Source organism: Sinohyriopsis cumingii, chromosome 6 (genome assembly GCF_028554795.1).
Source record: "Sinohyriopsis cumingii isolate HCF-2022 chromosome 6, ASM2855479v2, whole genome shotgun sequence".
In the NCBI taxonomy this organism is placed as follows: Eukaryota; Metazoa; Mollusca; class Bivalvia; order Unionida; family Unionidae; genus Sinohyriopsis; species Sinohyriopsis cumingii.
Window position 1 is genome coordinate 136,155,579 of NC_142966.1, and position 22,020 is coordinate 136,177,598.

Sequence of the window (22,020 nt, forward strand, 5' to 3'; positions counted from 1 at the left end):
CCCAAACTCTATTCCCCATGTTCAATTCCCCTTGTCCCTAGACAGACCCAAACTCTATTCCCATGTAATGCTAATTCCCCTTGTCCCTAGAGTTGCCCACGATTTTACTCCATGTTAAATTTACATAGTCCCCAGAGTTGCCCAAGGGGGTTCTGTAATGCTAATTCCCATTGTCGCTAGGGTGCCCCTATTCACTACTTACCCACATAGACTGATTTTGTCTGTTTAAATTTCAATTTGATTTAGTTTTACTGTGAACGGCAACAAGACGACCATCAACGATTTTTATGGACTAAACGGTCGGATCTGCATTATGATCGACTCGATTTCCTTTGCATAGTTTCTGTATGGTTTTCCCAAACACTACATTGACCATCAGTTTAGAAACGTGCTTTCAATTCGTTGGTGGCCTGTTGACACCAGCGTATATATGATTTGACTTGGATATTCCGCCACGAAGTGATCGCTCGATAAACAGATCCTGATAATTGTCAGTGAGTAATTCCACCTCGATTTTGGAATTGGGCAACAATGCATCCCAGCCCATACCCGGTAACGAAACGTAATGTGCGGCATCGAGCTTCTTCACGTACATGGCGGTGTCAGGTATTTGCCTCAATCACAACAGCGAGCAACAACACAACAGTGAGCAGATACAGATTGTAATAGTCACCGAGGTTTTGCTTTCGAATACAGATCAAACTTTCTTTGAATGTCCGTAGTCATCGGCAGAGATATTGTCACGCGACAACTATGAATAAAACCTTTCGATTGATGGTAGATGCGTTTCAGCACATTGCGGCAAAATGCCATTGAAAATAGAGAGGTATATGATAAATGTACAACAACTTTACCAACTCGAATCCACGATATAGGGATAGAAGAAGATTTATATGTTCTAAGTAAATTGAAAAACGAATTGCCACAATTTTTAATTAAACAATTTAATCAAATTACCCAATTTTCGATATTTTAAAATTAAAAGTCAAAAGTTAAAAAGATGGAAGCAAAACAGGGCATCATTTCGATTCCATTAACTTTCTCAATACTATTTCACAATTACAAAACTATATACTACTGGAGAGGATAAATTTATCTTTCTTTTGATACTTGTATAATCGAAATAGTAAATATTATTTAAAATAAGAAATTTAGAAGTTATCAATTTGTTTCTAACAGAACGCTATTACATTTAACTTCAATTTGCAACCAACGTAGTTACGGATAGGTTTCTTGCCTGATACCAAATGTATCTCCTCTGCTGCAATTGGACGTAACACTGGAATAAAATATAAATAGGGAGCGTAATATATCTGGCAGCTCCCTAGAGGATTCAATCCCTGAGTTACATACTGTATCTGATATAAATTTACTTGCCATCAAATAATTTATATGACAACAATCTCACCATACTTTGAAATAACAAACCTAAATGAACAAAAAATATAATTCTCAATGTTTTTCATTAATTTTTAACAACACTTCAATCGTACACCAAATTATATAATATGTTTTAGTTAGATAAATGGCAGACATTATGTTGAATTACGATTTGTGTTTACTCATGGATCACTCTGGCAACTTTCTAAAATTATAATGAATAGAAACCTGAAGTCAAACGTTTGTTTGCATGCCTTAAACCAAAGTGGTTTTTACCTAGCTGAAAAAGTTCACTTACATGTACAACGTTCCCCTCCTCGCTTTTGTGAACGAGTGTGCTGAGATAGTTAACAGTCAAACACCTAGCAATATTTAGTTTTAATCTAACTCCATACAGGGGCCCCGAGAGGCCGAGTGGTCTAACAAGCTCGCCGTTACGGATCACTGCCATCTCACCTCTGTCTGCGTGGATTCGAATCTCGGATTCAGCCAATGTGGATATGTGAGAAAGCTTGCCAGTAGCTTCTCGTGGGTCGGTGGTTCTTTCTGGGGTTTTCTCGGGTTCTTCCTCCACCATTAATACTGGCCGCTATGTATAGCCTATCGTGTGCTGAAAAATGGCGTTAAACCCAACAACAAAAAACATCTAAATCCATACACACCTGTCTACTGCTTTTCAGTTTCTAACGTGGCCGTATCACTCCATTTGTAAACACACTCCGTTCCACTGGTAATTTCGGGTCATTTAGGTATGAAGAAACAACAAATAGGGTATTAAGAAACTTTTATTGGTCTGGTGTCAATAGCGATGTAGAACTGTTTTGTCGCTCGTGCGATGTATGCCAGAAGACTGTCTCTAAGGGCAAGGTAAGTAGAGCACCGTTAAGTCAGATGCCCTTGATAGATACTCCGTTTAAAAGAGTGACCGTTGACATTGTATGACCGATATTTCCACATACAGATTGGAAAATCCGATACATCTTGACGCTGGTAGATTACGCTACTAAATATCCCGAAGCCATAGCTTTGCCATCGATCGAAACCGAACGTTTAGCCGAAGCGCTCGTAGACATTTTCAGCAGGGCAGGAGTGCCCGAAGAGATTCTTACGATTGTGGAGCGCAATTCACCTCAGATCTAATGGCAGAAATTAGTAGGTTGTTGTCCCTTTCACAGTTGCGCACGACACCATGCCACACTATGTGCAATGGGTTGGTCGAGAACTTCAAAGGGACATTGAAGCTAAGGTTGCGACGGATGTGTGCGGAAAGACCTAAGGATGGGATAGGTATCTGAACGCAATTATGTTCGCGTATCGTGAGATTTCTCATGAAAGCGTAGGCTTCTCCCCGTTTGAACTATTGTTCGGTAGGACAGTTCGTGGTCCATTGCGTATTCTACGCAAACTGTGGTCAGACGAGGTCGCGAACAAAGAAGTTAAGACCACTTACCAGTACGTGATAGATTTGCGCGAACATTAGAGAGTACATGTCCATAGCGCATGACAAACTCGCGAAATTTAGTCGTAAGTACGCGAAGTACTAAAACCGAGGAACGCGGAGTAAAAGGTTTGATGTAGGCGATCAAGTCTTGCTGCTTCTCCCAACGAATAAAAACAAGCTGCTAGTCCAATGGAAAGAGCCATACGAAGTCAAACATGTGAAAGGCGAAATGGACTTTATGATTGACGTTGAGGGTAAGTCCAGGATATTTCACGCCAATATGCTTAAACTCTACGTAAAAAGACCTTGACAAACAATTGATAAAGCGATCTTGAATGTAGTATGTGTAGCGATGACAGAGGATTGGTCGTGTGACGAATCGGAATTCGTCTCCAGTACCGAAATGCCCCTTTATTAACCCACTGACGTAGGGAAAGAAGGTATTGACCAGATCAATGTATGCCCGGATTTATCAGTGGGTCAGATCTCGGAGGTTTTGTCCCAATACCCTGACGTATTTATTGACAAACCGGGCCGCACTGGATTGATTCAACACGAGATCAAGTTGAATTCCTCTGAGCCAATCAGAATTAAAGGATATCAAATACCCTTTAATGCGTTGGAGACAATCGACGAAGAAGTGGGGGAAATGTTAGACCAGGAAGTGATCGAACATTCCAGTTCCCCGTACTCATCCGCCGTTGTGTTAGAAACAAAGACGGGACGATCTGTTTTTGCATTGACTTTCGGCAAATGAACAAAATCGCCGTGTTCGACGCAGAACCAATGCCAGATATGGAAAGTTTATTTTCAAAGTTGGCAGGTCATAAATACAGGTCTTTATCAATTTAAAGTTATGCCTTTCCGATTTGTCCACGCCGTCGTGCGTTCGTCTCATGCGCAAACTGTTAAACAGTATGGAAAACGTCGACAGTTTCGTAGATGATATCTTTGTTTATACACATACATGGGAAGAATATGTTAAGGTATTACGGGATCTGTTCGATAGACTTCACACTGCAAATCTTACAGCTAAGCCCACCAAATGTAGTATAGGGTATTTTAGACTAGAATGTTTGGGACATCTTGTAAGTGGACTAGGCCTGTTGAAACCTCACCCAGATAAAATAGGAGCAATCAGAGATTCACATAGACCAGAAACTAATAAAAAAAAGTAAGATCTTTCCTAGGTTTGATTGGGTTTTACAGGAAATCTGTCCCCAATTTTGCGGCTGTTGCCAGCCCATTAACAGACTTGACTAGGAAAGGGCAACCGAATAAAGTTACATGGGTGTGTGCCAGGAAAAAGGATTTAACGCTTTAAAACAGAAACTTGCAAGTGCACAAATGTTAAAGTTGCCAGAACTGAATAAAGCTTTTGTGCTGAGGACTGATGCGTCCGATACGGGTCTTGGGGCTCTTTTTCTACAGTAGCAAGACTTGATGAAATTTCCAATTGATTATGCAAGTAGGAAATTGCTCTCTTGGGAGCAAAACTACTCCCTGACTGAGAAGGACTGCTTAGCCATTGTATGGGGGATATGAAAATTCCATACGTACCTTTTCGGAGGGGAGTTTACCTTACAAACGGACCATCAGCCGCTTAAATACGTGAACAAGGCAAAGGTCGCTAATGACAGATTAATGCGTTGAGCGTTGTCTTTGCAACCGTATAGTTTCCGAATCGAGACGATTCGAGGATCGGAAAATATGGGTGCTGATTTTTTAAGTAGGTATAAATAGCAAATCAGTTTCGTTCAGTATTCAAATTGGAAGTTTAACAATTGTTTATGTTCACATTCTTTGATTTTTCTAAAAGTGTTACCTCTTTTTAGGGGAGAGGTGTTGTCACGGAGTTGTATAAATTATTTTAAATATTAAATACATGTACTCAGGTTTCTTTTATTTTTTATGAACAACGATACCCGAGGATGGTTTATGTATATTGTGTTGTATTTAGAAATATTGAGTTCGGTTAATCCTATGCCGCTTTTCCGAAGTGCTTTCGATGGGAAGAAGCGAATGCCCTCAGTGCACAGACTATATCTGTTTATAAATACCTCACCGTAGGTACACCCTTTACATTACGGATAATCTTGTCAGTCAGCGGTCTACTATAAAGACTTGCACATCTTCAGCTGTAGAGGTATGTAAGTTTATTAATTTCTTGTCTATAAGTTATACTACAGTATTACCACGTTTATTTTTGTATGTTTGCTATGTTGCGTCGGGTTACGCAGTATAATGCACATATTTTCTATTCTTGTTTGCGACTTAGCAACGGATTTATATTAGTAACATAAAGCTACATTTTTAAGAAATGTTTAGTACAGTAGGATTCTTATCGAGCAGGGTTAGGTTTATTTCTGAACCTATTGTTTTGTAATTATTGTGCCGATAATGTAATCTGTATAACTTACAGTGTATAACGTTATTACGTTTTTATGCCCGTGTCATGTACAGTAAACGATATTGGATATATTTTCATCTGTCTAGAGTGTCTAGAGTGTCCAGAGTGTGTAGAGCTGTGTAGAGCTGTCCAGAGTGTCTGCAGTGTCCAGAGTGGTAGAGTGTCTAGAGTGAACAGAGTGACCCGAGAGTTCAAAGTTATCGGAGTGATCGGGTCCACGTGGTGCAAGCTGTAAAGCCAACCACATTAATTAACTGTAGCAGCTATGAAGCTGAACTGTAACAGCCGTGGAGCTGAAATAAAGTGTACTGATGACGGAGAGTATCTCCGTACATGTAATACGTTAGCCGTGGGCTAATTTTGGGGTTCGTAAAACCTATTGTATATTTCGGGACTGTAAAGATAATTTGTATATCTGTCCCTTTTTGTTTGTATAATTTCACTTAATTAATTCGTTTTACTACAAGAGTAATATTCTACATTGTTTACTAGCTGAGTAAACTATATCCATCTTTTCATTGTGAAATCACTGTGAACCGTTTACTCCTTGTCTTTGTATTTTGTAAAGTAATTTATTGGTATTTTTCATTATTAAGTCTGTGTGTTCTTATGTTAATTAATCCAATATTTGGATTATATATACACAAACATATTCATAATAAATTGCCCATTCAAGTCATTCACTATTAAAAATTGTATTTATATCATCGTCACAAGTGTTATGCTGTGAATCCGGAAATTCCACCCGTTTATCTTGTTACAATCGTTACATGATTTATATTGTATAATTTGGGTTCAAGTGGATGTGTTATATCACTGTTATTTTATATTGTATAATTTGGGTTCAAGTGGATGTGTTATATCACTGTTATTTTATATTGTATAATTTGGGTTCAAGTGGATGTGTTATATCACTGTTATTGTCACTTCAGTAAAAGTGGATTTGCCATGTAATTGTTGTTGTAAAGCATCAGTACAAGTTGATGTCGTGTGTCAGTGTAAAATATTAAATGAAGCAGTAACATAGAGAAACATATAGGAAATTATATATGTTCTATTATCTTTTATGATTAGATTGCTATTTTTGAAAAAGGGCTATTCATATGCTTGATAATATATCCTTCAAACTTTAACTACTCTACCTAAGCTTAATTTCACAAAAGTGAAGTCCATTGGTAGTAATCACCGCTGTGTGCGTAACTGATGATATCCATGGTACCGCCGCTGAGTGCCATTAGTCCAGAGCGTAACGTAATCGTCTCATATAATCTACTAGACAATCATGTAGGCCTACATGTACATATTTGCTGTAGTCTTTTGAAAATTACTGCAGAGTTTGTCATACAGATTCTTTTCAGTTGTAAATGAGATTCATTGCTTTCATAAAGGTAGCTCTGAATGATTAAAAACGACTAATATTTAGGGAAGAGCTCTATACGAAACTATGAAAAATTTAAGATGTGGCTCCGAAAACTCGAATTTTGAAATGTTATGGCTATTAAGATTGACGCTTGCATGAAAGAAAGACAAGTTGTACAATTAATGCAATGCCTTATATAGTATATGCTAAATAAAATAAATTATAAATAAATAAATAAATAAATAAATAAATAAATAAATAAATAAATAAAAATAGCATTATTAATATCCTACTCGTAGAAGCATTGCACAATATTCTTCCTAAGTTTAACTAGTTCTGGGTAAGAAATCACATTTTAGACCGCAAATAGCAACTTAATGATCAAGAAAACTTGATCCAACACCTAGTTACGATAAGCCATACTTTCCAGATTTTGTATTTATTAATTAGCAATGTATTAACATAATTCATACGCCGACAAATCAACTCAGAATACCAGTAATGATCAAATACTGAAATAAATCAAGTAGTAAATAGATCTATTCCACCATCTTCAGTCATCATGTATCAATCGCATTTACTTCTAAAATGTTATCTTGATTATATCATTTTTAAATACAATTGTGAAAGGCATGTAAGGCACTTCTATTAAAAAAGGTTATTAATTATTCTCTCTCTCTCTCTCTCTCTCTCTCTCTCAGGGAAAACGCAGACAATAACAGATTTTCGAAGCGAGCTCCACAATGAAGCATTGGAGTAAGAAATACGTTTTAAGTAACTGAATTCATGAGTTTTTCATCCAATGATGTATCAAACATGCAGTCGGTTGTGTAGCTCATGACGACATTACAAGTACCATATATTACCATACAGTAAAATTCAAGTTATCCAAGTCTCCTTAAATAAACTATACGGTGTGAAATTTATTTTATTTTCATGGTGTCCTATAATAATGAGGTTGCTTGGTATAAATTTTACCCATTGATCTATCATTCCTTAATTAATGTCTTGACGAACAGATCAATGTTATAACCTGACATTTAATGAATGAACAATGCTGTGTATTTTAAATGTTTTTATAACTTGCATTCCATTCGGTATTTTCTGAACGTCTATAATCGACTGTTAAACGGACTTAACCGCGTCACTGATCTTTAATTTTTAGTTCTGAAAGATTTGATATATATTTCTTGAATCAAAATCTTCGATAGGTTTAGCATTTTCAGTCTTACGTTTTGGTACACGTGTTTTGAAGTTTTACCCAAATAGTTAAAAACAGTGAACACTTCTGGAAACTACAGGCAATAGTTTGAATCTTTTGTGAATGCACTTAAGATATTGTTACAAGCCAGGGGTATTTGCTTGTCCGATGGGTAACAAACCCTGGCGCTATTCCGCTAGATGTCGCAACTTTTCCCCAAATTTCCAAAGCCTTCGAGACACCGTCCGTGTAAATTAAAAAGCCCATCGTGTCAATTCTATAAATAATTTTATTCTAATCAATACAGGACCACAGAACTTATAACTTTCCAAATGTCTATCAACCGCAAACATGTACGTTTTCTCTTCATCAACTTTCCGTACCGTCAGCATTTAATTCCGTAAAACTATACTACTTCCCCTAAAATAGGGAACTATTTTGACTACGCCACCTTAGGTCATTCAAATCATGGTTTCGAGCCACATTTTGCCTGTATAACTGAATCACATTTGCCACCATAGCGACATAAACGGGACCTGCCGACGCCAAAACAAATAAATAAGATACGCGTCCTATTTTTGGGGTGTTGGGCCTCATCAAAGCCCCGTTTTGCAAAATGGGGGCTAAACAAACTCTGTTTCAACCAAGTAGTGTTGACTCATGAAACTATTCAAAGGTCAATCTGAGGCTTGTATGTAAGCCGGATTATTGTCCATGAAGGAGGATCCCCACCCAAAATTCAAGGCCTCATTTTGAAAATGCGGGTCCGGTAGCAAGGATATTTATTGTGTGATATGCGTGAATTTTATTTACTGGTTAAGTCGCGTCGATGTTGCTGAGTTAGTTGCCCCATCTTCGACGAGCTGTACCTAAATGGGTTAATTATCAAAATATTTTCCAGCAGCTGAAATAGACTTAAATTTGTCTGTTTCTCCAGTTTCAATATTGGTCGAACCTATTGGTCGTGGTGCGGGTTTTATGTGTTTTCCCGTTTTCCATCGTATTGTTTTCTCTGTGTGATGGCACGTATATTTTCCAAAATAATCATTTATTCTATCTCTGTTAACGTGATAAGTAACTAGCCCATCACTGATAACACAGTTAAAAAACTGTTAAACAAATCTGTCGGAAAGATATTTTTTAGTTTTGTTTTCTGGAATTCCAAATAGTAAGATACCCATGTTGCTGAAATTTCCAAGATATATTTTGCAACGACAATGACTGATGACACAGGCCAGATCTGCTTAATAACTAAATATTGGATACCTCACAAATTCATCAAGATCAATACTTTGTTCAGCTTGCTCTATCTATGAATGTCTCCTTCTCTGATATAACATTATTTTTTAGCACAGTAATATCTCTCGATATTCTCTTGCGTCCTTTATTATGTCATCAGAGACGTTCATTATATTGTGTGCATGTGTGTGTGATTTGGATTTTTAACGTAGCTTTAACAATGTTTCAGTCATATCGCTACGATGTCTGCACTGTGACAGTTTATAGTGATGTCTAGCACTGGGGTATCATGCCGCAGACATGTAGCATGATGTCCCACTCAGTCACATTATCCAGGTCGACCAGCCCTAACTCTAACCTCTTAATGCTGAGCGCCAAGCGAGGTAGATGTTAATACCATTTTGTATGTCTTTGGTATGTCTTGACCGGGGATCGAATCCACGACTTCCCGCATCCGAGTCGGATGCGCTAACTACTAGGCCACCGCAGCGGTCAAAAAGAAGGAAAAGGTGTCAAATGAAATTGACATTATCTCATTATATCAGTTAAGCACTCAGTATTTTTTTCAGCCGCACGATACACATACTTCTGTTCCCCTTGACTCCAGTTCCGTATTTCAGACATGGTTGTGGTACAGTACTGCTACGTCGAACACTTGCCATGTGATAAACACCGTAATGGCCACAACGTGTGACTAATCCGATAATGAGCAATCGACAAATATGTTTTCTCCTGCCAAATTATATTATTTGGAGAAAGTAACATTGCAGAAAATACGTATCCTAATAAGATAGAGATGACTTATTCTACTGTAGCAAAGCAGCTGATGGAACAGTATTTTTGTCAAACGGGGATAAAACCAGCTTTCCCTTGTCTACAATCGCAGAAGAAAAAAATTTGCAAAAAGAAATAAATGAATCGTTTACCGCTAGTAAAATTGAAAGATTATCAAAGACCGAACCAGAGAAGCGCTGATTCGAGTTTTTTTTAACGAAATCGAAAAACATTTTCGGAGATTGAACCACAACGCACAACTAGATTTGATTTTAACAGATTAATAAAGATATTAAAAATTGAATTGCAATTACACGAATTTATCAGAATTTCCAAAAATGAGTTTGCGCAAGATATTGCTTCATGTTTTCCAACATTCCGGATAGACGGCGACGGTATTTTTCTCAACTCCACCATAAACGACAAACGACCAGCGACTATTATTAAGTCCTGTGGAAGACAGCAAGTACATATTTAGAATAACATTTATTGTTGAACATGTCAGCGAAGATGGCCCAACTTGGATTATCCACGATAAGCTCGACCCTGTTAAAGAATCACGGCGACAGAACAGCGTCGCCACAATAGGTAAAAACTCCAAATCAGGCACGTTTATCGGAATAAAAAAACTATATTACAATAACGGGTATCCAGTGTCTCCGGTGGTTTATGCACTATACCGTTTAAACGATCCTGATATTTATGTTCTCGCGCCGATGAAAAACAGGCACGTTAAATGGTGTGGCATGCCGTGTCAGAGAATATTTTATTAACTCGAGACGTGGAAACGGACTCACAGAATCACGAATAACATAAAATAACACAATGGGATGATTCACTCATCGACGGAGCTAAAATAAATGACGTAGCAGTGCTGGAAAAAAAAACTGAAGTTTTCGATCATGGTGAAAACAATTACAAACTAGATTTTGTACAATCCTGGCAACTATCTAGTATGGGTGTCTTAATAGAGGTTATAAATCTCAATTCACATGACTGGATTGAATCAATAACTAAGGTTCCCTGGAAAGTACAATACGATTTTATGACTGCGATATTTTTAAAGAGATTTACAATATTAGTGCGAGTGATCCTGTATCTATCTGGCTTCTCCACGGTGACGAAACAGACTAATCTGCAGCTACAGATAAATCAACATTTGATCAGTTTGGGCCACCGTCTGATATGCTTTATCGCAAGGAATCTCTCCAACGTGCGATGAAAGAGATTGCGGTAAAATATGACGGCAATAGTGAACAGTTGCTGAATAACTGTTTTACCACATCGTCTGTTGTGGCCAATAAAGCGCAACAGAAAAAATTCATGACATCCAACACCAAAAGAATTTCACGATCTTTTGTATATTTTATTTTACTCTTTGGACTCAATGTGTCATCACGTACTGTAACATTATCAGGTGCTAACGGAAAAGTTTTGATCAGCGTGACGTTTTGTAGGATACTATCAATTCATCTCCAACGTAAGTTTTACTTTAGAAATCCTGGCACGATCCCCTACTCGAAATTTACTTGGCCATAAAGCGCATTTTTCGCAACTGCATCATTATGTTTTTCTTTCGGCACTTGAGTCGGTTTCATGTTATTGAATTCGAATGCAAACCCAATTAGAAAGTTTATGTACCTCGCTGTGCTTCTCACTCTACAATATTTTCACATTTCAGTTTTTAGCGTTAACTTGAATTTCTCGGCGACCACGGATTTATCATGATTTTGCGTCGAGTACTTATGTATTCAGTGAGAGGATAAAGAGTTCTCGAATGTTTTATTATAGGATTCTTCACATTTATCCACCCAGAGTGTATTCGGTTTAATCCCTACGGACTCAAGCGCTTTGCTGATGGTCATTCCAGTTTTATCCTTGAGAGGAATACTCCGCCCCGTCGGTGATGACTCTGCGACGTGGAAAGTATTTTATTACTAGTGCGTGTAATTCAACAGCTAGCTACCTAACTTGCTGATTTTGGTTACCGATGTTTATTGTTTTCTTTTTACTATCACGAATACATTTACATTTTTACCTTATGCCGTTTTGCTCAATCGAAAAGGTTTATTTTTTATCCCTGATTCAAAATTTATGTTTAGCGCCAATGATAACACGCACAACGTTCATCTAACATCCTGTCACAGCCTAATTTGTCCTCAACCTGATTGTAAGGTTCTTGCTTTGGTTGCGATTGATCATTCGCATCAAGCTGCTTGTCTAGAGGGTTATAAGGTCCTTTGTATTTGTGTCCGGGTAACGTCCAACCACAATGTTGTCGGGGAAATTTTCCTAGCATCAATGAATATCCACTGCTTGTCATAGGGTACAAACAATTCAAGTCGTTGCTGACGAGGTCGTACTAAACTGTACAATATTTTAATCGTTTAACTTTAACGTTTCAATCATCGACGACTATTGCTCGTTCTGGTAGGCACCCACCTTTTACTTTTGGCATAATTTTTTATTTCTTTTTTACAACATTTCACACATTTCGCCTTGACGAAACTCGACCGTTTTCTGATTTGATCAGTTTGTTCATCAGTATTTTTGGTCCATGTTTGGCAACTCATGCATTATAATTCACTCTTTTTTGCTATTCTACGGTTTACACAAAACTGGACGCCAACTTGTACTATAAGGTCGTTCTCCTGTGTCGGGTGCTGCTTAAACACCAATAATGTGTCAAGCGGTGAAATACCACTGCGCATGACTCGATGTAATAAACGTAGTATAACCTACAATCGTTGCTATCAATGTGCTGAATTTGGACTGGATTCTGCAGAACCCCTCTGATGCCAGCCTGGTGTCCATTTCCACGTGTGTACTCACGTACTGTGTATCCCTATATAGTGCAAAGGAGTCAAAATGTTCTATCTCAGGTGAATCCATGTCGTGATAAATGCAGATCCAGTGTGTTAGTGATCTATTAAAAAATAAAATTTGATGTTGATGACAAAACACGGTCTTCAAGTTTACATCCCAAGATTCGGCTCAAATCCTGGTACACCCGACAGCGCCTTGTCGATATCAAAATTACTTAGCGGCATGCCGTTCCATTAATAAATAATCATCTGCCGACGCTTTTTTTTCGGTTGTTGGTGCCTCTACCCTGGTAGCATATTGCCGGTCGCACCAGTCATCAGCTAACTGAGCGGAATAATAAAACCACCCTGCATTTGCCTACATCGCGGAGATTTTTAACATAATGCCAGTAACAGCCGCACGGTGTTTCATGGTTTTATTATCTGCTACATGGTAGCCATGACATTAAGCCTTTCCATCTAACGGCGTTTGGCTTAACCGTATGACAACTAGGCATTCTCGCGTAGATGCCACAGCGACGTTGGTGCTTTGAATTTTACTCAATGAAAATGCAATCTGCTGTTTAGACGAAAAAAGAAATGCATGAGGACTGTACGTGTTTGTGTGATCGGCTAGCCATTTTCCTGATGGCACCGTTTCCGGCTGTCTCACAAAGAGTCGATCTGGAGCTTCCTCCAGTGGCCGCTGTGAGTCTAAGCGATCCTAACATCGGTAGAATTATTGGAGACTATTGCGCCAAGAACACCTCCTTGTTTAACTACCTGAGAGTGGGACATTTTAATGATCAGTCCTGTTCGTGCTGCAATAGCAGAAGAAAACGCATTATGTTGTTTATGGGTTAACATGCATTTTTGAGGACCTTCCTTGGCTTCTTAAGACGCAGATAATACCAACGTTACCCTGGTAAAGCGATGAGCAGCTTGTGCAATCACACGCTCTTGAGATTTAGTCAAAATCAGATTGCTGACGAGTACGTTATTCTAGTTATATTACTATTTTACGTTAAAATCTGGTGTTGGTGTTAAATTTAGATGATCGAAAATCGTATCATTTAATTCCTGATTATTACCTAGTATGACGTTTTGTGGCATTTTTAAGACTATAAACAAATGACTGGTCTCTCCATTCCTGCGTTTGTTGTTATCCTCCACGCTTCAATATCCTTGCTGTTTTTCAAATACATCCGCTTTGAAAACTTCGACAGGAGATTCTCGAGTTCATTATCAAGCGCTAAAGATGGCATGAGTTTTTGTATCCAGAGCAACAAAAAAAAACGTAAAAAGACGCTGCCGAGCCTCTACACATTGTGACGAATGGAGATATTTAAAGCGACTGTTATGTTTTAGATCGATCGTGTGTTGGATCCGCGCAATACAATATGGACGTCGTTACAAAATGAGATTATCAATCTCAAGTAAAGAAACATACAGATTTGATATACCCCCCCCCCCCCAGGTCAACGTTTGTCGTTAGGCTAATCCGTCGTCGTTAGTATTGCTTTCGTTCCGAGTAAATGTGTCTCTGACCGCGTCACGGATAGGTATACCGAAACCGGTAATTCTCGCGTTGGTGTTTGCTATAGTATCACGCCATCAGCACAGGCACAATAATCCATAGGAAACACCAGATCAGTATCCGGCAATATGAAGGCGCCTGCTTTTATTCTGCTGGATACTTTTGGTCTCTGAGCCACAACATGTTGGTGGCGGTGCCAGACTAAAATCATCGCTGTACATAATTAGCTCTTTGATCGTACTGACCACCCATGAACTGTGTACGTGGAGGATATATATAGGCTATACCCGTTGTTGACTAACGCGATGTCGTCGATGGATGCCAAAACAATTGCCGGTGGTGCCGCTAACGTCCGAAGTTTTCCACTGATCTCAATAACAATCTTATCCAGATTTACTAGTGGACAGTCATTTTAATCTCTGGACTAACTCGGATGGGGATTTTTAGTAATTTATACCGCTTTCTTCTCGTTCAGCATCATCCTTTTTTTCATTTGTTTTCTTTTTAAATACAACAACGACTAGATACCATCTTGGATTTCTTTAATATCGTAGAATGTTTTGATAATGGAAAGCTTTTTGAGCAAGCACATTGCTCATCGATAAAATCGTGATGTTCAATACTGATGTCCAATAATTACTTGTAATCATTTTTAGATTTGTTTCTTATCGTTATTAAAGTGAGGACCTCATCATTAAATAATCATTAAAATAATTAAACCCCTCCTCGTGTTTTACTTTTCTGTCCGTAACTGAATCGGTTAGCACTTCGGCCAAGTGTGTTGGGTCAATTTCAGCCTTACCGATTGCTTCGACGATGTTCTTCGTTTGTTTTGATAACTTATCATGACCGATCTTTATTTCATGTATAATATTTCCTTCCTTTTTGTCATGCCCTGTTGCTGATTCGATGATCGCTTTTGTCACAGTTGTAAATAACGGCATGGTAACATTAATATGAATCCTGTTCGCTAATCTGTTGTAAGATAATAAGCTGTTGTATCTTTTGACGCTGCCCACGAAATTTTGTATCGACTCTGCTCGGTCTTCTGGTGGACTTATCTTGACAAACGATATTGTGGTTTATGCTATCTCGTTGGATAAAACCCTACGTTGTCTCTTGGATATAAAACTAATCCAAACATCCTCAGTACATTTCACAATCTCCTCTGCGCCCCAATGAGACACACGCAAATCATGCCCGGTAGACGTAGCTATTGTTCAATCCGGAAAATAGCGCAAAACAACCGGTATTACTCCTGATGTATTTAGGAACATCATATTACGATTGTGCTAGGCATCTAGCGTTTTTGCAGTTATTACTTGCGAATGCATGGGTAATCCTGAAAAATGTAATGAAACAAAACTACTACCAATTGAAATAGTTTATTCTACCCTTAGTGGATCAGGAATTACTGAAGAGGATATTTTAAAGATTTCATGAAATATATCAAGTGAATTATCGTGATGATTTTCATGACTGATTCCTAAAGATATACACTTAAACTGTATGTAACATGTTTTGACCGCTCCGGTGGCATAGTGGTTAGAGCGTCCGCCTCGCAAGCGGGAGGTCGTGGGTTCGAACCCTGGCCGAGTCGTACCAAAGACTTACAAAAATGGTACTAACAGCTACAGCGCTTGGCGCTCAGAATTAAGATGTTAGTGTTAGGACTGGTCGGCCTGGTGTCAGGATAATATGACTGGGTGAGACATAATGTCACATGTCTGCGGCATGATGCCCCAGTGCTGGACATCACTATAAACTGCCACACTGCAGACATCGTAACGATATAACTGAAAACTACATGCTAAAGCAATGTTAAAAAGATCCAAATCCAAATGTAATATGTTTTATCAATTGACCCAGCATATTATTTTAGTGCACATGGACTAACTCATGATAAATAATTTGACAATATGTTTGGTGACTGAATCTGGCATTAGATGAGTGACACTGAACAGATATGCTACAGCAAAGCATGAGTATTATAGAAAGAAGACTACTGAGGTGAACGTTGAAAAACAGGTGCGAGAAGCGACGATAGCAAGTGCTAACTGATGGAGAATACGATACAGCAAGGTCAGTTTGATTAATTATGATTATATATATGATTATATATATATATATATATATATATATATATATATATATATATATATATATATATATATATATATATATATATATATATATACATATATATATAGTTTTTGGCCGTCAGGCACTTTATTTCTCTATCACCTCTTTATACGAAAACCATAGACACCACTGACACTTTATTTGCTGAAGACACCTTTGTGCAACAAACTTGATTAATAGCATGACAGAGTCGGACCTTAGTATGTATACTAAGCATATTTATTGAAGATGCAAGATTCAAATACATTTTACAGCAATAAACTGAATATTCAGCAATCACCTAGATTCCCTGAATCGCGTCACAATGTTAAAGATGCAAACTTTGGCATCAGGTCTGGCATTCGGGTATCCTTCTCACACGGTTGACCTTTATCCTTGCTTGCAGTCACTGGTATAATGGGGAAAATATCGCCAACTATCAGTGTAACTTGTCTCCTACTCAACTTATTATTCCGTACTGGCTGTGAAAAGGGTGGGGTACTATTGAGAAGACTGTCTTTATTCATAAAATACACAATCTTGGGCAAAAAACGACTTTTTTCACTTAGCATTCTAGTTGATATGTTGACTTGAATCAACAGCACTGCAGTAAATCAAGGGAGACAACTTGTCATGTGACTGTCTCGACAGTTGCCAGACAAGCGCATGCAAGTTCATCAAATCGTGAACTTCAGTCTAAGAAAGTGTGATATTTGAAGATAAATATATACATTCAATGATCACACATGTATAGAATTGAATAGGTGTGATATGAGGAGATAGTTAGTTCCATCCAATAATCACACAATCTATACTTGTAAACGTGTAGTATGTGAAGACAAAATAAGCTAATTCAATGACCGCGCACAATTAATACTAACAAAGTGTGGTATGTGAAGAGAAATTGAGGGAAATGTGGTGAGAAAACGTCACCAATGATCACCCAAACGAAGTGTTCTAACTACAATGTATAAAGAGGTCAGGGCGAACTCTTTTACACTTATACAACTGGGATTTGCAAACAGATCTTCTCAAGGAACAGGAACTAATTGTGACATATATAAATATTTCAAATTCATGCACATGAATCCTAGATGAAATATAAGAAGTGAAGAAATTGTTTTTCTAGAATAGTAAGATAATTTTAAGTTTCACTTCAAATACTGTAATTACAGTATTAGCTATGTACATCTTAAAATTCTTTAACTAACGAAATTGTTTATGCCTCAAATATAATTGCAAAATAAATATTAAATAAATTATGTAATTAACTAAAATAAATTAAATTAGACACCCATGTCTTGCTATACTGACTCTTAAACCTGAATGTTACACACTGCTGTACATACCCAACGAATTTGGTCTTTGGATGGACTCTTGCCTCCTTGCTTGCACACCGGCGTTCTGGCGTTCTTTCTCTGGATTCAAAATTTCCCGGGCCTTATATACCGCATAGTTGGAAATTTGCTGGAAAACCGTTGAAAGTTGGAATACTGTTGCAAAATCGTTGGATGTTGGAGACGTTGGAAAATTACTGGAAAATCCTAACTAGTCTTGAGACTATAGATCTAAGCAAAAATAATGAATATTTCCAACCATAAGGATATATTTGAAAGTATCGTCAGCAAAAATACTTTATTCAAAATTTATCCAAAATACATCGCTGAATCCGTAATTTGGTAACTCGTATCGCTCTCCGTATGGGTGTACTAGACTGGACCTACCTTGCGCAGGCTCAGTGAATTATAAATTGCAATGGCAGCGACCTGCAAAAGCTACATGTGATGGATGATACTTTTTAGGCTCAAATGAACAGTAACACAATAAGAAATGAGAACAAAAAGAGGATCACGTGATGATGTTTACATACAAAATATGGTAGCCCCTGTATGTCATTGATGACAACCAATTGTTTTCTCCGAGAAAACGTTGTTTACTTAACCTTCAATCTAGGCCAGGAACTAAGACAAAATTAGAAAGTTTTTCTATTATTAGGTATTTAAAGAAAAATTCAGGTGAAACTGAATTCTCTGGAAAATATCAAATTCCTAATAAACAAAAATACATTACCTTGACATGTAAAGAAAATGAAAAGATTCCAAAACCCACAAACAATCACATCAAATCAAACACAAATTAAATCAAATATACGTAACATGGATCAAATGAAGCCCAGTATCTTATATAAGGATCCATGACATGTATTAAATATCATCTCCGGCAATCGAATATGATCTCTTCAAACACCCCAAATCTATAATATTTCTCTTGATCATGACAAATGAGCAAATGCATCCTATTAATTCGTCAGTAGGTCAGACGTATATGTGCACATTGTATGTACCGTGATCAGCTGATAGTTCCAGCAACCATTATAGTTTTATTGGTAATTATTTTCATCCTATTTGAATAATGCAACTGCTGAATAACAAAAATCACTTGTGTAAGTAATTCTGGCGGTCTTATATATATACATACATTTGAATGATTTGGTCATGTACCAACCATCGACGGTCGAAATCTTAAATGGCCAACCAATCAACAAATAAAAGGTTATAGAAGCGGATTTAATGTCCTTGAAAGATAAAACTTTTAACGGAATTTTAAAAGTAGATTTAGAAGTTCTAATTTATGTACTTAAAGATGATCATTTTGGCACCACAAAATCTAGTTTATAATGAGACTGGTTTATCACAATTGCAAGAAAATTCATATATACTTTCAGTGACCCAAAGTCGCTCATTTGCTGAGCTAGAGGAGGTACTGCACAAGGACCTGTAGGATATGACGAACTTCAAGAAATGGCGTCTACAGCCAAGCGCAACAAATACAATATTCAGCGTCTTCTACCTTAACTATGCAAATGCGAACGGTGTGCTTTGCATCCTCCTCAATGGGCAGCAAATAAAACACGATCCGACACCAACATACCTTGGTGTGACTCTGGACAGATCACTAACATTCTACTTGAAGACAATCGCAGCAAAACTTAGCACTCGAAACAACCTACTCCCCAAACTGGCTGGCTCAACCTGGGGGGGGGGGGGGGGGGGGGCTAGTGCTCAGACACTCAATATTTCAACACTGGCCCTCTGTTATTCGACAGTCGAGTATTACGCTCCTGTCTGGGCTCGATCATCCCACACTAAGTTAACTGATGTCCATCTCAACATAACAATGCGAATAATCTCTGGAACACTACGTCCTACTCCTTTACCACGGTTGCCGATACTCAGCAACATTCCTCCTACACAGATGCGTCGCCAGGAAGCAACCACAAAAGTGTTGGTTAAGGTCTATGCCAGTGAGAAACTTCCCCTGTACAAATACATCACCTCACATCCAGCAGTCTGCTTGACTTTGAGACCCCCAGTCTGGTTAGTTCCGTTGCCGGAGGATATGACAGCTATTTATGCATGGAGTGTCGAATGGTCTTCAACAGCTATTGTAAACCGCTCTCTCGTCGCTGAGCTATATGTCGGCCCTCCTGGCTTCAACCTTCCACGTCATCTGTGGACCACACTGAACTGCTGTCGGACAGGACAGAGTCGTTGCGCAGTCAACGTTGTCCAATAGGGTCAGGACACAACCTCGTTCTGTTGATGTGGATCTCTTCAGACCATACCATACATTGTGAACAACCGTCCACTGACAATGTTCCCCGGTGGACTGCAGGTTTTGCACCTTGCTAATAATGACGATGTTAAAAGGCTGAGCACGCACTGCACACGACAATAATATAATAGGAAGACGTTTTCTAACAGAATTTTACTTTTATTCTCCTACATGAATATTTCCATGATATCGACCATTATATATTAATATTTCAAAAAGGTTGCTTTATTTTTCACATCCTCTAAATCTGAATAAACGTATATCAGAAAAAGTATTAGTTTCCTGACATATATTATTATGCACGTCTAACCATCCAACTATTTTATCAACGAGATCTGTTCCCATTAAATCGTCGTCTACAAAATGTCATTTGTGGCTACAAGTCTTACTATACATAACCCTTGTCACTGTACATAAATCTTGGACACTGTACATAACTCTTTACACTGTAGATCAATTTTCGACTGATAATGACAATACAATCTATACCGCTGCTCATTTTGTTTATGTTTTCTGCTTTGACTTTTAAAATTCTTCTAAGTATTTCTCAATTTTTTTCCCATGTTCATCTTTGTGTTTATATATAATCTTTTGTGAAGTTACATTTTGTGGTGGTTTAACAACTTTAGTATTTTCTTCATTTTTGATCTGACGAACTTATATTTATTTTGTTAAGGACTTGAACGTAAACGTAAACGACAAAGCCTAGTTATATTAGCAGCAAACCAAATCTCATCAATATGATTTTAAGATAAGGTTTAAGTTATTTAAATTATGTTTAACTATTTTTACAACTTTAACTCCTTTAACGATGAAATTAGTACAATCACAGTGGTACAAGTTACGTAGTACAACAGTTTATGTACATATATTGTGCGAAAGTAAATGCAGAAAGCCATGCTTCATATGTAACAAATACAGACATAAACGAGTTAACAATAACGGATATTGCAAAAGGTATATTCATGTGTTATTTGATATCTAACAACCCGAATCAGAGCGATGCACTGTGGTTAGAACAGGAGGATGGCGACAGAGCAGGAAGTAAATTGTGTATTTAAGGATTAACATAACATTCAATTAATGTATTGAAATAATGAACAAAGTAAATTCAAACCCCTTCATTGTGACCCTTCTACATGAAAATCTTAAATTTTGACATGCTTATCTATACTGAAAATTAAATAATACCAATTTAGCTAAATTAAAATGACAGAGATTTAAGAAATATAAATACCTTGATAAAAAGAGACGTCGATAATGTTTTACCTTTATCTTAGTGATGTATCCTCTATCGAAATACGGACCTGGCTTTTAAAAGGTAATTGACTCTGGGTCTTGTGTCTCAATCGGAGTTTGGACAACTAGACAACTCCCCTTTAACTGAAATTCTTCAGTCCGCTCAATGTCCACGGAGAACGTAAACTTCGACAATACATATATGTCATAGATTGACAGTGTAGTATTTACACAGTAACCACTTGTAAAACCTTACATGCCAAAGTCCAAAATATATTGCTATATGTGTAGAGTCCACAGGTACTCGATTACATCAGTATATATGGGGAAACACCTGATAACACATTCATCTACTCCCAATTCTAGTATTAGCACACCAACTATAATAAATGTTCATCAAGGCGGCTGAGAGCAATTTTAATGACGGGACAATATTAGTTCTAATATGATTTCGCTTAAGACTTTCTATTTGCTGAATGTCTACTTCGGCCTAATGTACTTTTTCAGTTCTTGTTCAAACATCATGTTGTGAATACATATGGACTGACCTAAACAAAAACATTGTTATTGAGGACATAATTAGATAAGGAGGAAGGAGACTAAGATGATTGTTCTTGCTAGTGTCAGATCAAGCAAGAGTAAACAAAATATAATTTTTCAAGTTATTTGGATGATTTTTCTCTCAATTTAATTAGATACCTTTCCCTTCTCTTTTTCCTCATATCGTTTCAAAGTTAATTTACTATTTGCACCCATGTCGTGCTCTTAATAAGAGAAATTAATGATACTTTGATTAACATTAATAACCTTTCAGGGAAATTGCTCATCTGTTGCACTCGCAGACATATTGAAGAGACATTCCGGTCGACACCAGTTTAAATATGCCGATATATAATACA

The 22,020-nt window shown here is 37.6% G+C and overlaps 1 protein-coding gene across 1 annotated transcript in view; it reads right to left on the reverse strand.

Annotated features, from left to right (window-relative positions):
* LOC149798063 (heat shock 70 kDa protein 12A-like) overlaps positions 1 to 21,270 on the reverse strand; it is a 49,438-nt gene extending 28,168 nt beyond the window's left edge. Inside the window, exons 1-2 of the mRNA XM_089963145.1 lie at positions 21,152 to 21,270; positions 17,617 to 17,734 (exon numbers count right to left, since the gene is read on the reverse strand). The gene's annotated coding sequence lies outside the window, so the exon portion shown is untranslated. The remainder of the gene's footprint in view (positions 1 to 17,616; positions 17,735 to 21,151) is intronic.
* Positions 21,271 to 22,020: the final 750 nt, after the last annotated feature.